Here is a 15,319-nt window from a genome sequence, read left to right on the forward strand (position 1 = left end):
ACCTTGGCAGCCTAATCATGGTGCTAACTCTTTTGACTCAATGAATGCACAAACTGTAGAGGCATGGCTACCTTCACCTAGATTTCAAAAAAATGTCCCAGCCAGCTTCAGGGCCCAGGCAGAGAACCACCAAAGGGCCAAGAGTTTCAAACAGAGCCCCTAATAGGGCAATACTCAGGAGCCTGTGGGGTCTGGGCCACCACAGAGAGTCCCCACGAAGAAAATGTTTACTGGGCAGTGCGGGCAGAGACACCCCTGAGACCTCAAAACTGTAGAGTGACCAGTGTACAGTGCTAGCCTGGGAGAGTCGTAGGCATGCAACTTCAGTGCACGAGAACTGAAGCACAGATTGGGGCAGAGCTATCTGAGGCCCTAGGGGCCCCACCTCCATCCCAGTGTAAGGTGAGACATAAGAGTGAAAGAAGATGAGCTCAAGGCTTAAGATTTAATGTTGTTTGCTCTGTTGGGTCTTGGACTTACATAGGACCTGCCACACCTTTCCTTTCTTCTTTCCTATTTCTCCCTTTCAGAATGAAAATGTCTGTCCTTTACCTGTCTCATCATTGTAAATTGAAAGCGCATAAGTTGTTTGATTTCACAGGCTCACAGCTGGGGTGGACTTTGCCTTAGGATGAACTGTACCTTGAATCTCATCCATATGATGTTTAGATAAAATTTTGGACTGAGTCTGTAAAATTGTTGGTGGAATGAGATAAGACTTTGGGGAGTTATTGAAATGGAGTAAATGTATTTTGCATATAGGAAGAACACAAATGGGGGAGCAGGGACAGAAAGAAGGCTGTGTTGTGAATATATTCCTCCAAATTCAGGTGTTGTCAATGTGATAGTATTTTAATAGTTGGGACAATTAAAACGAGATTAGACCAGCAGGGCTGCTCTTTTGAGAATGGGATTAATTCTCTTAATTGCCCTTATACAGGTGCTTCATGGAGAGAGTTTGTCCCTTTTTTGCCCTTTTGCATTCTGCCATATAAGGACACAGAATTCCTCTCCAGAAGTAGTAGTTAAGATGCCTTCTTGGAAGCAGAGACCAACTGCTTAGAAGCAGAGACCTCACCAGACAACAAACCTGCCAGCACCTGTGCCTTGATCTCGAAATTTGCAGCCCCAGAACGGTAAGAAATAAAATTCTGTTCTTTAAAAATTACTCAGTCTCAGGTATTTTGTTTTTTGCAGCATATGCAAAATACTAAGGCATCTAGTAAATTGTCTAAAGTAAACTGTTACTAAAGTAATTTTCTCTCTTTCTGTGTGAAATGATTTCCTTATCTTGCTGTAAGAAAGAATATCATAGAAATGCTATACATCTGGAATAAAGAGGATTTTAGCAGTGCTCTGGTTTGTTCCCAAAAAAACTCATGTTAAAGTTTGATCCCCACTGTGGTGCTGTTGGGGGTGGGGCTAGTGGGATGTGTTTTGGTTATAGAGGCGGATCCCTCATGAATGGCTTGGTGCTCCAGTAGGGAGTGAGTTATCACCCTTACAAGACTGGATTAGTTTTTGCAGAGATGTTCCTTTGAGAGTGTGTTGTTACAAAGCCAAGCTGCCCCTTAGGTTTTGGCTTTTCATACATGCCCGTGCCCCTTTTGACTTTCTTCGTCATTTTATGACACAACACAAAAAGCCCTTACCAGAAGCTGAGCAGATGCCAGCTCTATGCTTCTTGTACTTCCAAGCCTTCAGAACCATGAGCTAAATAAACCTCTTTTCTTTATAAATTACTCAGACTCAGATATTCTGTTATAACAACATTACATGGGCTAGGACCAGTCTTCTGATTGGTCTAACTATGTAAATGATGGTAAAACATTCCAATGTGCCCTTATACTGTGTCAGTGCACTGCCTTGAGCATATAGATTTGAGTTTCTAAGCTAGAAGAAATCTAAAATGTCAGCTAACTCAGTGATTCTCAAAATGTGGTCCCTAGAACAGCAACGACAGTAGCATCACCTGGTGATTCTGCTGCACATTAAGTTGCTTTAGCCCAGCTCCATTTTTATCAAAGGAACACATTAAAATCAGGAGAAGTTAAAAAGGTCACAGAGCTAAGTAAAGACTTGCAGAACATAAAGTGTAACCCACAGTGGGCTCTCAGTTATACAGTATGACCCATATAGCATAATTTAAGCCATGACATAATTAAATATGAAACAATAAAATCATATTTTACATCTGTTATTTCTGCGTTTTTGTTTATAGTTCATTATTATAGCACCAAAATTTGAATCGTATCAGTGAGATCATTTAGTATTATTTCCACTGATGATGATAAAATGCATTAAACATAAGATTAGGTTTTAGTCCTGAGAGAATCTTTCAGAACTATTAGGGAGACATTTTGTTTGTTTTGCCTTGTCTGACCTGAATTTGACCCTGAACTCAATAGGACTTTAATTTTATTTTTGAAAAGAATTGGAGAAGACATTGAGCTAAGAAACAGAAATGGCAAAAGGCATTCCACAGAGAAATAATAAAGAAATTAGTGTATTGTTGGTATATAGAAAAGATCTGTGATCAGTGAAAACGATAAGATTCTGGTTGTCTTTAAGCACTTGAAATACATATATTCTTGGCTTTTCAACTCTCAGTCTCCATTGGTTACCTCCCATTTGGGAAGAAAAATACCCAAGTGAACACTACCTTAACAAGAAATTAGGCTCAATTCTAAATCTTCATTTCATTCACCATTCTAACTTTATTTTTTCCTTCACTGCAAAATTTTTTAAGTCAAGAATTTTGTTTTGCAACTATAAAAGTACCATAGATCAAAGTTTAAAATGTGGAATGAAATGAACAAAGCAAACAGAAAGCATAACTTTTTGTTTGAAATACCTCCAAGTAATATTTGTTCCCAGATGGTATGTATATGTTAATGTTTGTAAGTGGAATGATACGGTACCTATTGTTTTAAGGCTTTTTTTACCTTAATAACAAATTGTGATTTCTTAAATTATAGTAAATTGCCTTTTGAAGGTATAATTGTAATGGACATTTAATATTCCCTTATATGAGCTTTTCCCAATCTCCTATTTTTAGACATTTGGGTCATTTTTAATTGTTCATTGTTATGCTTGCTTGGGTAATTACAAACATTTTTGTGGTATATAAATAAATTACTTGAATAGTTTATATTTTATAAAGTTCTTAACACAAAATATAAAAATTGAAATTAACTAACTTTATTACAAGCTTTCCTATACATTGAAAATTGCCTTTTACATCTCCCTAGAAGAATGTAAAATTAGACCTGACAGGTAGCATATAAAACTGTTCATTCTTTTATAACTTAACAGTTTTATAAAGCAAATAATGGCATCCATTTCATTATGTTATTACTGTTGTGAGTTAATATGTTAAAATAATTATTAGTCATTTTTATTTCTGGTTCAACTTCTCTGACCATCTTTAATGAAATATTCATGCATTTCTTTTTTTTTTTTTTTATTTATTTATTTTTTTTTTTGAGACGGAGTCTTGCTCTGTCACCCAGGCTGGAGTGCAGTGGCCCGATCTCGGCTCACTGCAAGCTCCGCCTCCCGGGTTCACGCCATTCTCCTGCCTCAGCCTCTCTGAGTAGCTGGGACTACAGGCGCCCGCCACCACGCCCGGCTAATTTTTTGTATTTTTAGTAGAGACGGGGTTTCACTGTGGTCTCGATCTCCTGACCTCGTGATCCGCCCGCCTCGGCCTCCCAAAGTGCTGGGATTATAAGCGTGAGCCACCGCGCCTAGCCCATTTCTTATTACTACACAAAAAATCTCTTTAAATATTAAGAAAACAAACTTTCCCTTTCTATTATAAATGTATTTTTCAACATTTCTGAAAGTATAGTTTAAAAGCACTCTATACTTATCTCTAAACTCATCAAGTTGTGTGTTGGGCTGGTGCAAAAGTAATTGTGGTTTTTGCCATTAAAAATAATGTTACTTACTTTTAAGTAATGGCAAAAACCGCAATTACTTTTGCACCAACAAAATGCATTACATATGTAGAGTTTTTGTATATCAATTATACATCAATGATTTTTAAAAATATGCTCCATATTTTATTTGAATTATTTTCTTCTCAAATTAAAAAAAAAATTTCCTTTCATACTGCTGTTAAAAACTGCTGTTGCTAAGAAAATCCTCATTACTGAGAAAAGTTTTTCTCCTCCTACGTTAACCCTGCATCATGCAGCTTTGTTGCTTTTGGCCTTTCTACATCTCAAAATTCCAGTCTTTTGATTTTCCTGGTCCTTCTTCTATCTTTCGGACTGAACCTTTCATTTCCTTCTTGGCTTCTCTTTCTTTGAACTCCTTACAAAAGAAAAGTTTCCTCTGAATTCTTCCCTTCGTTTTATGCCTTCAGTTTAATATTCTCACAAGAAGAGTGAGATGCTGAGAAGGGAGGTTATTGGATTCAGACTTGAAAGAATTTGACTTTGTCTTATACTCCAGCTCTTCCTCACTTAGTAGCTATCAGTTATCCTTTTTCACAAAGAAAATAGAAGCCATCCAACTATTCACACTTATGCCCGCAAATTTACCTGTATCCTTACAAGTTTTCCTCTCCTGTGCTGTTACAAAACAAAAACCCAACTGCTTGTCTTGTCACGATATCTCCTAAGCCTATTGAGAGCTGCTTAAAACGAAACAACAACAAAACGGAAACATCACAAAATGAATCTATCAAAATGCAGGTGGTTAAAAGTATAAATTAACACTTACCAGCTTCAATTGGGCCCCCAAAACTCAGCAATTCTGAATTCTTCTACAAGTAAGTTCTCTCTCTCATCTTCTCTTTATTACCCTCTCCCTTTCTTTATCCTCACAAGCAGTCTTTCATATCTTATATTCTCGGGAGCAAGATTGTATGAATTGATATCTTCATGTACTCTGGCTACAAAGCCAACATTATTGTATATGATACCAGCCATGAGCCAAAACAGTAGCTAGAAGTAGAGCCACAATAAAATTATTATTTTACTTTTATGATGGATTATATCTAAATACAGTTAAAAGCTGAAGAGATGGGGTAGAATATTTTTGGAATGTAAATATAAATAATATTCCCAGCCTCAGTTTCACTGTCTGAACAATGGTGAAAATCCTTAAGATACCACTCAGATGTGTGGTGAAAAATAAATATAAAGTTTACATGCATTACCTAAAAAATAATACACATTTAATGTTTAAAATATTATAATTTTTAAAATTTTCCCTAGCCATTTAAAAATAAATTCTACATTAATTTTACAAATGCAGTTATTTCTCCAATCCCCATTCACTCTTAGACTCATCTAAAAATTAGAAATGGGCAGAAGAGATTACTAGGCTTTTTTCAGTGTAGTGCTGAGTTTGACTTTCTATTGATGAGGCAATTTATTAATTGTCAAGGCAGAAGTTAACTTGCATATTCTCACCTGTTCAAATTGCAGATTATTTCTGTCTGGTGAAACTGATCATTCCAGAGGTAAGAGTTTAAGTTTCTATTGGATATTAATCAGTTTTGCACCCACCCCAAAACTCCTAACATTTCTTTGTTAACTTGTCAACTTATACCTACTTCACAAAAGCTCTTTGGACCATTCATAACATCTTTCTTATAATTAAGGAGTTGAATAAATTTTTTGACAAGGGTTCATTTTATTTTTACATAAGAGTCATGATTTCACCTTTTTAAAATCTACACTTGAACTCATTGCAACCTCTCATTTAACTTCAACATTTACAATTATGCAGCCAAGTAAGAATATGTATCTCTGTTGTCAACTGAGACACGTGAGGCTCATACAGATTGAATAAATTACCCTATGTTACACAGTTACAGAAGGCTAAACTTAGAGACAAATACTGAACTTTGGCCCTATGCTCAAGCTTCTTATATTAGGCCAAATGGCTATGTGCTGGAGTTCTAAAAATAAATTTAAATGTCCAAAAATATGTTAAAATGTCAAGGCTTTTCAGTCTAATTAATTTTATTAAAACATTTTGGAAAAATAAGTAAATTAAAATACTAATTTAATGCCGCAAAATATTTTTGCAGTTAATTCAAAATTATATGAATTTTTGGTTGCTCATGAAATGAACTTATTTTGAGCTGTACTCTCAAATTTCAGGGTGTTCTCTGTTATTCGGATACATTGATTAAAAACATTGAGAAGCACTATTGAGCTAAAGGTTTCTATCAATACATAGAACAAATAGCATATTATTCCTATACATAATGAAACGTAATTGTAGAATTTGATGTCCTTACCAGCTGGCAGAATCCCCTCATTGGCTCCCTGACTGGTAGGATGAGGGCTATTATTGTGGGAGAGGCCAAATGGAGCCATTAGAGCTGCCTCTAACTAGAAAAATGATAAATTAAAAAATAATACCGCATCTCTGGCGTGATTGCAGAAATTAGTGCCACCATCAAGGACTTGAAAGATGCAGGGGTGGTGATTCCCACCACATTTCTCTTCAACTCTCCCAATTGGCCTGTGCAGAAAATGGATCTTGGAGAATGACAGTAGATTATCGTAAGCTTAACCAAGTGGTGACTCCAATTGCAGCTGCTGTACCAGATGCAGTTTCATTGCTTGAGCAAATTAACACATCTCCTGGTACCTGGTATGCAGCTATTGACTGGCAAATGCCTTTTTCTCTATTCCTATCCATAAGGCCCACTGGGAGCAATTTGCCTTCATCTGGCAAGGCCAGCAATATACCTTCACTGTCCTACCTCAGGGGTATATCAACTCTCTGGCTTTGTGCCATAATCTTGTTTGCAGAGATCTTGATTGCTTTTCCTCTCCACAAAATATCACACTGGTCCATTACATTGATGACATGCTGATTGGATCCAGTGAGCAGGAAGTAACAAACACATTGGACTTATTGGTGAGACATTTGTGTGCCATGGGGTGGGAAATAAATCCAACTAAAATTCAGGGACCCTCTACCTCAGTAAAGTCTCTAGGGCCCCAGTGGTGTAGGGCCTTTTGAGATATTCCTTCTAAGGTGAAGGATAAGTTGCTGCATTTGGCCCCTCCTACAGCCAAGAAAGAGGCACGACACCTAGTGCCCCTATTTGTATTTTGGAGGCAACACATTCCTCATCTGGGTGTATTACTCCAGCCCATTTATCAAGTGACCTGAAAGGTCACCAGTTTTGAGTGGAGTCCAGAGAAAGAGAAGGCTCTGCAATAGGTCCAGGCTGTGGTGCAAGCTGCTCTGCTCCTTGGGCCATATGACCCAGCAGATCCAAAGGTGCTGACACTGAGGTGTCAGTGGCGATAGGGATGCTGTTTGGAGCCTTTGGTAGGCTCCCATAGGTGAATCACAGTGGAGATCTCTAGGATTTTGGAGCGAGGTCCTGCCATCTTCTGCAGATAACTATTCTCCTTCTGAGAGACAGCTCTTGGCCTATTACTAAGCTTTGGTAGAAACTGAATGTTTAACTATGGGTCATCAAGTCACCATGCGAACTGCCTGTCATAAACTGGGTGCTTTCTGCCCCATCTAGTCTTAAAGTGGGCACAACAGCATTCCATAACCAAATGGAAGTGGTATACACATGATTGGGCTCAAGTAGCTCCTGAGGGCAAAAGTAAGTAACATGAGGAAGTGGCTCAAATGCCCACTGTCCCCACTCCTGCCACTCTGTCTTCTGTCCCCAGCCTGAACTGATGGCCTTATAGGGAGTTCCCTGTGATCCATTAACAGAGGAAGAGAAAACTAGGACCTGGCTCACAGATGGCTCTGCATAATACGTAGGCACCACTCAAAAGTGGACAGCTGCTGCACTACAGCCCCTTTCTAGGACATCCCTAATGGACAGTGGCAAAGGGAAATCTCCCAGTGGGCAGACCTTCAAGCTCTGTACCTGATTGTGCACTTTGCTTGGAAGAAGAACTGGCCAGATGTGTGATTATATGCCAATTCATGGGCTGTAGCCAATGGTTTGGCTAGGTGATCCAGGACTTGGAAAAAGCATGATTGGAAAATTGGTGACAAAAAATTTGGGGAAGAGGTCTGTGAATGGACCTCTCTAAGTGATCAAAAATGGTGAAGATATTTGTATCTCATGTGAGTGCTCACCAAAGGGTGATGTCAGCAGAGGAGGATTTTAATAATCAAGTGTATAGGATGACTCATTCTGTGGACACCACTCAGCCTCTTTCCCTAGCCGGTCCTGTCATCGTCCAATGGGCCCATGAACAAAGTGGCCATGGTGGCAGGGATGGAAGTTATGCAGGGGCTCAACAACATGGACTTCCACTCACTAAGGCTGACTGCCACCAAATTGGGCCACCACTGGGTGGCAGAGACCATCACTGAGTCCTCGATATGGCACCATTCCTTGGGGTGATCAGATAGCTACTTGGTGGCAGGTTGACTATATTAGATCTCTTCCATCATGGAAAGGGCAGTGGTTTGTCCTCACTGGAATAGACACTTACTCTTGCAATGGATTTCCCTCTCCTGCACACAATGCTTCTGCCAAGACTACCATTCATGGACTCAGGGAATGCCTTATCCACCATCATGTTATTCCATATAGCATTGCCTCTGACCAAGGCACCCACTTTATGGCTAAAGAAGTGCAGCGGTGGACTCACACTCATGGGATTCACTGGTCTTACCATTTTCCTCATCATCCTGAAGCAGCTGGATTGATAGAATGGTGGAATGGCCATTTGAAGTCACAATTACAATGCCACCTAGGTGACAATACTTTGCAGGCCTGAAGCAAAGTTCTTCAGAAAGCTGTGAATGTTCTGAATCAGTGTCCTGCATATGGTACTGTTTATCCCATAGCCAGGATTCATGGGTCCAGGAATCAAGGGGTGGAAGTGGAAGTGGCACTACTCACCATCACCCCTAGTGATCCACTAGCAAAAGTTTTCCTTCCTGTTCTCACAACATTACATTCTCCTGGCCTAGAGGTCTTAGTTCCAGAAGGAGGAATGTTGCCTCCAGGAGACACAACAATGATTCTATTGAACTGCAAGTTAAGATTGCCATCTGGCCATCTTGGGCTCCTCCTACCTTTAAGTCAACAGGCTAATAAGGGAGTTACAGTGTTGGCTGGAGTGATTGACACAGACTATCAAGATAAAATCAGTCTACTCCTCCACAATGGAGGTAAGGAAGAGTATGTGTGGAATACAGGAGATCCCATAGGGCATCTCTTACTATCACAACGCCCTGTGCTTAAGGTCAATGGGAAACTACAACTCAATGCAGACAGACCTACAAATGGCCCAGACCCTTTAGAAATGAAGGATTCGGTCATTCCGCCAGGATCTGCTGAGGTGCTTGCTGAAGGCAAAGGAAATACAGAATGGGTAGTAGAAGAAGGTTGTCATCAATCCAAGCTACAACCATGTGACCAGTTGCAGAAAGGAGGACTGTAGTTGTTATGAGTATTTCCTCCTTATTTTGTTAAGAGCATGTTTATGCATGTATACACTTGTGCTAAGAAAATATCTTCATTTTATTTCCTTTTTCCTTTATCACGTGACATAAGATTTATTGACTTCATATCAGCATTTAAGTGTTGTTAACTTTATGTTATAGCATTTGGGTTGGGGATTGGTAAGATTTATTGACTTCATATCAGCATTTAAGTAAGTGTTGTTAACTTTATGTTATAGCATTTGGGTTGGGGAATGGTGTACTTCCAGTTGTACAAAGGATAGCTGTATTATGTTAGGTGTAATTATGACCTTATTATTATTGTCTTTATTTGAAGATTATGTACGATTTCAGTAGATGCATATGACTTCAAATTGACAAGCGGTAAATTTGTGTTGGTTAATATTGATCATCAATTTAATTGGATTGAAGTATTTCCAAACTGTGCAATATGCCATTGTGTTAACATATTTGTCAAGCTTCATAATTCTTTGATGGATTATTGTGACCATGAGAAGGTAAGTGCCCTATACTTCCACAAAAGTATTCCACAGAATACAACCTGCATGTGTTTAACGCCAATCGCAAAACATTTCTTATCCTCATCCACTGCTGCTTTAACCTTTTCTACTAACCTCTTCCTGACTGGATTCCTTAGTGATTTCCTTTTGAAAAAATATTTTTCTCTTTGATAGAATAGAAATGTTGTAGTAAGTCCAGATATGTATTAACCTTTCCAACTCACGCCACCCTTGGAACAGCACTCTATCTGTTACCATAAGCTACCTCTCTCCTGACGGAGGAGTAAACATTACAACTTTAGCAAAGGTGCATTGCTTTGTCTCCTTTGTATACAGTTCTTGTGATACTTACACACATACACACAAACACACACACACACACAGAGATGATAGATGGATGATAGATACATAGATAGATATGAGAGATATGTGTGTGTAAACATAAATATAGATACAGATATAAAGCTGCATTTAATATTTTAGGGTAATACTGATTCTGCTTAAGACCCTTGCTGTAAGGATCCACTTATTTTACAAATATATTTTATTGTCTTCTATGTATTCAGCCCTGTGATATGCACTGAAAATATAACGATATAATTGCTTTATTCTCTATTGTACAAAGGTGGAAGAAATATACATCAGATAACCAAGAAATAAACATACATTTGGACAGTATAAAAATGTGCTAGGAGAAATTAGGGTTTTATGAGAGAGAATTAGAGGGGAACTACATTAGACTGAGAGGCTTCTTTGAAGAGGTAGCATTTAGCTGACTCCTGAGGGCTATAACTCAGTTGAACAGTAAGTAGATAAAAGAATGTTTCAGGCAGTGGATACAGCCTGTCGAAGTCCCCGAAGTGGGGAAGAACTTGGCATGTTACAGGGGACAGTAAGAAGGATTCTGGGTCTGCTACGTAGTGTTGGAGTGGCAGAAGTGGTGATTGTTGGGTTGGCAGGAGATGATGCTTAAGAGGTGGAGAGGCTGTATGAATTTGCAGGCTGCAGTTAGGATTTGAGATTTTCATTCAACATGTAACAAAAAGTCACTGAAGAGTTTAGAGTTGTAAAACATCATGATTTATATTTTGGGAACATATCAGTAAAATGAAATGATCAATTACATAAAGTGAACGATAGATGTAAAAGAAAATAACTGTTTTTATAGAGGAATGGATAGGAGACATGGGGACTTACTTCAAATTTATTTGTTGGTGAAAAAAACCGTTTGATTTTGATTTTAGATATCACTTCTGCTTCCCTTCAATTTGAGAGAGATATTTAATTGGCTAAAGTCAAAAGAAATAAATAATAATAACATCCATATGGAGAACAGAAGGAAAACCATTCATATGTGTATACATCATCCCAATCTGAGAAAAAAAATTATAGTGATCATTTGCAGAAAGGAATTTGGTAAGATATTTTTGCTGTTGCAATATTCATCTTCTCTCTAGTTTCATCTGGAAATAAAAATTGTAACCAGATATTGCAAACTCCCTGATATACACATTTAAAATTAAAATTGTTCATCTCCTACAGATGCAAATATCCTTAGGCTTGTGACACTTTAAAAAGTAAATATAATTTCATTATTTTATTAAGAGATGATTTAAAAACATGAGGAGGTCATTTTGATGATATAAGTTATCTTCACTGGTTATTTCTAACAAATATGTTTAAGTCACAGAAGGTTTACAATTTTCCATTCTTTTCCGTTCCAATGCTTTATCGTCTTTGTTTTCATTGCCAACTTTTTTTTAGAAAGCCTAAATTCACTATTTAACATCATTAAAACATTTCTTACCTATTATTACCCATAAAATTATCATCAAAAATCACTAATGATGTCCTGTTAAATACAATGGCTTTTTCCGTTTGTAAATCACTTTATAGAATACCAGATAGCACCTTTATTCTTTAAACTTTCTCATTTGCTATATACTAAATTTTCTACCTTCTTTCAATCAGTTTTTTTTTTCTCACGAATATATTAAATTTCATCAAAGTGACTTTCTCACTGAGCACTTTTGTGGTGGCAGTCCCATCCATTCTATAGTTGTAAATTTCCTCTAATTTTGATGGTTTCTGTATTTACATCTATAAATAGACTTGACAGCCTTCTTCCCACTCAGCAACATATATACAAATCAGAATTCAATATTTCCCCCAACTTATTATCTCAGCTGAAGACAGTACCTTCCACCCAGTATCATAGACTCCTTCATTTTCAAGCCTGATTTTATATTTAGCTGCTATAACCCAATAATTGTTTATGAAATCTGTCAGCTTTATTTCCTCCACTGCCACTGATGCCACCTAAATGGATTCTCTAATTGATCACATTGCCCACAATTTCTCTCCTTTTGATTCCATCATTCATACACCTCTTATATTTTTATCAATTATTGGTGACTTGAAAGCACCTGCTTCATGAAAAACGTGCTTATAAAAATATATCCCAAATCCTTTATATGAACTTCAAATAAGTTGTGGCTTAAATATAACCTACCTTCCCAAGTTTACCAATCAATATACTTTACACACAGCGTGTTCTTCATCCCTAAGTGTACTTGGCATTTTTAGAATGCACAATACCTTTCTCTTGTTCATTTCTTAGGTTGGGTGCCTTAAAAGCAGAGACCAAGATTCTCATAAAAGTGATTTATTGAAGGAATCTTCTCAGAAGTAGGAGAATGAGAGAATAATAAAAATGTGTTGCTTAGTATTCGTCTTTATAGAGCATATTGTCTTTCTAATCAACATTAGGTATTTATTTTCTTCTATCTTCTTTTATAATGAGTTATTTATATGTGGTAACATCCTTGGGCATAAAGACAGATATTTTTATTCATTATTTGTATACTCGCTACACTACAGCATCTAGCAAAAAGCTTTAAAACACAGTCAGAATTTTAAAAATATTTCTTGAATTGGATTGTCAGTAAAACTGAGTAGTTTACAGGAAATCTTGAGAGTAGTAATCTTTTTCTGGAAAACGGGCTATTATGTATTTTATATTTCAATGTCCCATTTATGGTTATGGATTTAAGCCCTTCTTTTGTATTTCACGTCAGACCTTTCAAAACCCATCATTAGTTTTTGTCACTGAAACGCTACTTGGTATTGTTCCAAGAGTAATTATATTAGCCATTTTTTATTTTCTATAGCAAAACCAAAAGCTATTGCACGTAAAACTCATAGAACTAAAGAGAGTCTTGTGAGGTCATCTTCATCCAAGTCCTAAATGAAACTACACTGGTCTCAAATTATTCACAAAAGTAGCTGTCCACTTGTTACATTTATTTTTTTTAAGGAACATACCAGCCCTCCAATATTTCATAGGCTTTATTCGCTTTCTTTCTATACATCAAAAAGATACTGTGCCTTTTTTCCTGTTTTCTCGGTCTCTTTGATACAGCCTAGGTTCCCTCTGAACTGCTTTTATGATTAAAAGCAAACATCTACTTACATATATCTTTCTCAACTGTCATTTTTTTTAGTTTGACATTTATTAACTTTCCTTTCTCTGTGATTGTAGGAAAAGCAACTTACAGATAATTATTTACCTTGTTTTACTGAACTTTTTAATTTTGAGATTATACATTCCCATGAAGTTGTAAGAATTAATATTTTTTCCAGTTTTCCCCAATGATAATAGCTTGAAAACTAGAGTGCAATATCACAATCAGACTATTGAGATTGACACAGTCAATATAGGGAAATGTTTCATTACCATTGGAATCCTTCATGTTGCCTTTGATATAGTCACATCCATTATCCTCCTGCCTCATCCCTTACTTAACTATGTGCAAACACTAATGAGAATACTGTATACATGGAATCATATAAAATCCTCAGACCGGCTTTTTTCACTTAGCACAATTCCCTTATTTATCTAGGTTCTTGAAGACATTAATAATGTGCATCCTTTTATTACTGAATAGTATTTCATGGTATGGATATGCCACATCTTAACTATTTCTCCAAAGAAGAATACCTAGGTTGTTACCAGATTTGGGTTATTACAAATAGAGTTGCTATAAACATCCGAGCTCCCAGGTTTTTGCATGACAATGAATCGTTTGGGGGAATAAAAGCCTAGGTGTGCAATTACTAGGTCCCAGTGTTTAGTTTTCTTAAGAAACTGCCAAACTGTTTCCAGAATGGCTGTGCCATATTTTGTAGCCACCAGCAATGTATAAGCACTCAGAGTTATCTACATCCTTGCCAGTATTTGATGTGGTCACTACTTGTGATTTAAGCCATTTTAATGGGTGTGTTTGGTACTTTATTATTGTTTTAGTTTGCATTTTCTTAATGGCCAATGATGCTGAATATGTTTTCATATGTTTATTTGCATCAGTATATTCTCTTCATTGAAATGTCTCTTCATATCTTTTGTAATCATATTGTCTTCCTATTGTTGAGATTTTTGTTTTTTGTTGTTGTTGCTGTTGTTTGAGATGGAGTTTCACTCTTGTTGCCCAGGCTGGAGTGCAATGGTGCAATCTCGGCTCACCGCAACCTCTGCCTCCCTGGTTCAAGTGATTCTCCTGCCTCAGCCTCCTGAGTAGCTGGGATTACAGGCGCCCACCACCACACCCGGTTAATTTTGTACTTTTAGTAGAGATGGGGTTTCTCCATGTTGGTCAGGCTGTTGGTCAGGCTGGTCTCAAACTCCCGACCTCAGGTGATCCACCCACCTCAGCCTCCCAAAATGCTGAGATTACAGGCTTGAGCCACCATGCCCACCCCTTACTGTTGAGTTTTGAGAGCATTTTAAATATTCTTCGTACTACTTATTTGTCAAATATAAGATTTGCCAATATTTTCTCATACTTCGTAGTTTGCTTTTTCATTTCCTTAATACAGTTTTTACATAGAAAAATTTTTAATTTGGATGAGGTCTAATTTGCCAATTTTTTATTTTATGGATCGTGCTTTTGTGTAAAGTCTAATAACCCATGTGTAGCCCTAAATCTTGAGGATTTTCTCTGATTTTTTAAAGTTTATAGTTTTACATTTTACACTGAACTCCATAATTCATTTGAGTTAACTTTGTAAAAGGTGAAAGAGTTAGTTCACTGTTCCTTTTTTTTTTTTTTTTTTTTTTTTGATGGAGTCTCACTCTGTCACCCAGGCCGGAGTGCAGTGGAGCAATCTCAGCTCACTGCAAGCTCTGCCTCTGGGGTTCATGCCATTCTCCTGCCTCAGCCTCCCAAGTATCTGGGACTATAGGCACCTGCCACCATGCCCTGCTAATTTTTTTTTTTTTTTGTACTTTTAGTGGAGATGGGGTTTCACCATGTTAGCCAGGATGGTCTCAATCTCCTGACCTTGTGATCCACCTGTCTCTTCTTTCTTTCTTTCTTTCTTTCTTTCTT

At 37.4% G+C, this 15,319-nt stretch overlaps 1 long non-coding RNA gene across 1 annotated transcript in view; it reads left to right on the top strand.

Moving 5' to 3' along the window:
• Positions 1 to 1,090: 1,090 nt before the first annotated feature.
• LOC131382520 (uncharacterized) overlaps positions 1,091 to 15,319 on the top strand; it is a 35,974-nt gene continuing 21,745 nt past the window's right edge. The window contains exons 1-2 of the long non-coding RNA XR_009212066.1: positions 1,091 to 1,136; positions 5,442 to 5,476. This is a non-coding gene — a long non-coding RNA (uncharacterized LOC131382520). The remainder of the gene's footprint in view (positions 1,137 to 5,441; positions 5,477 to 15,319) is intronic.

This window comes from Hylobates moloch, unplaced genomic scaffold (assembly GCF_009828535.3).
Source record: "Hylobates moloch isolate HMO894 unplaced genomic scaffold, HMol_V3 SCAFFOLD_37, whole genome shotgun sequence".
In the NCBI taxonomy this organism is placed as follows: Eukaryota; Metazoa; Chordata; class Mammalia; order Primates; family Hylobatidae; genus Hylobates; species Hylobates moloch.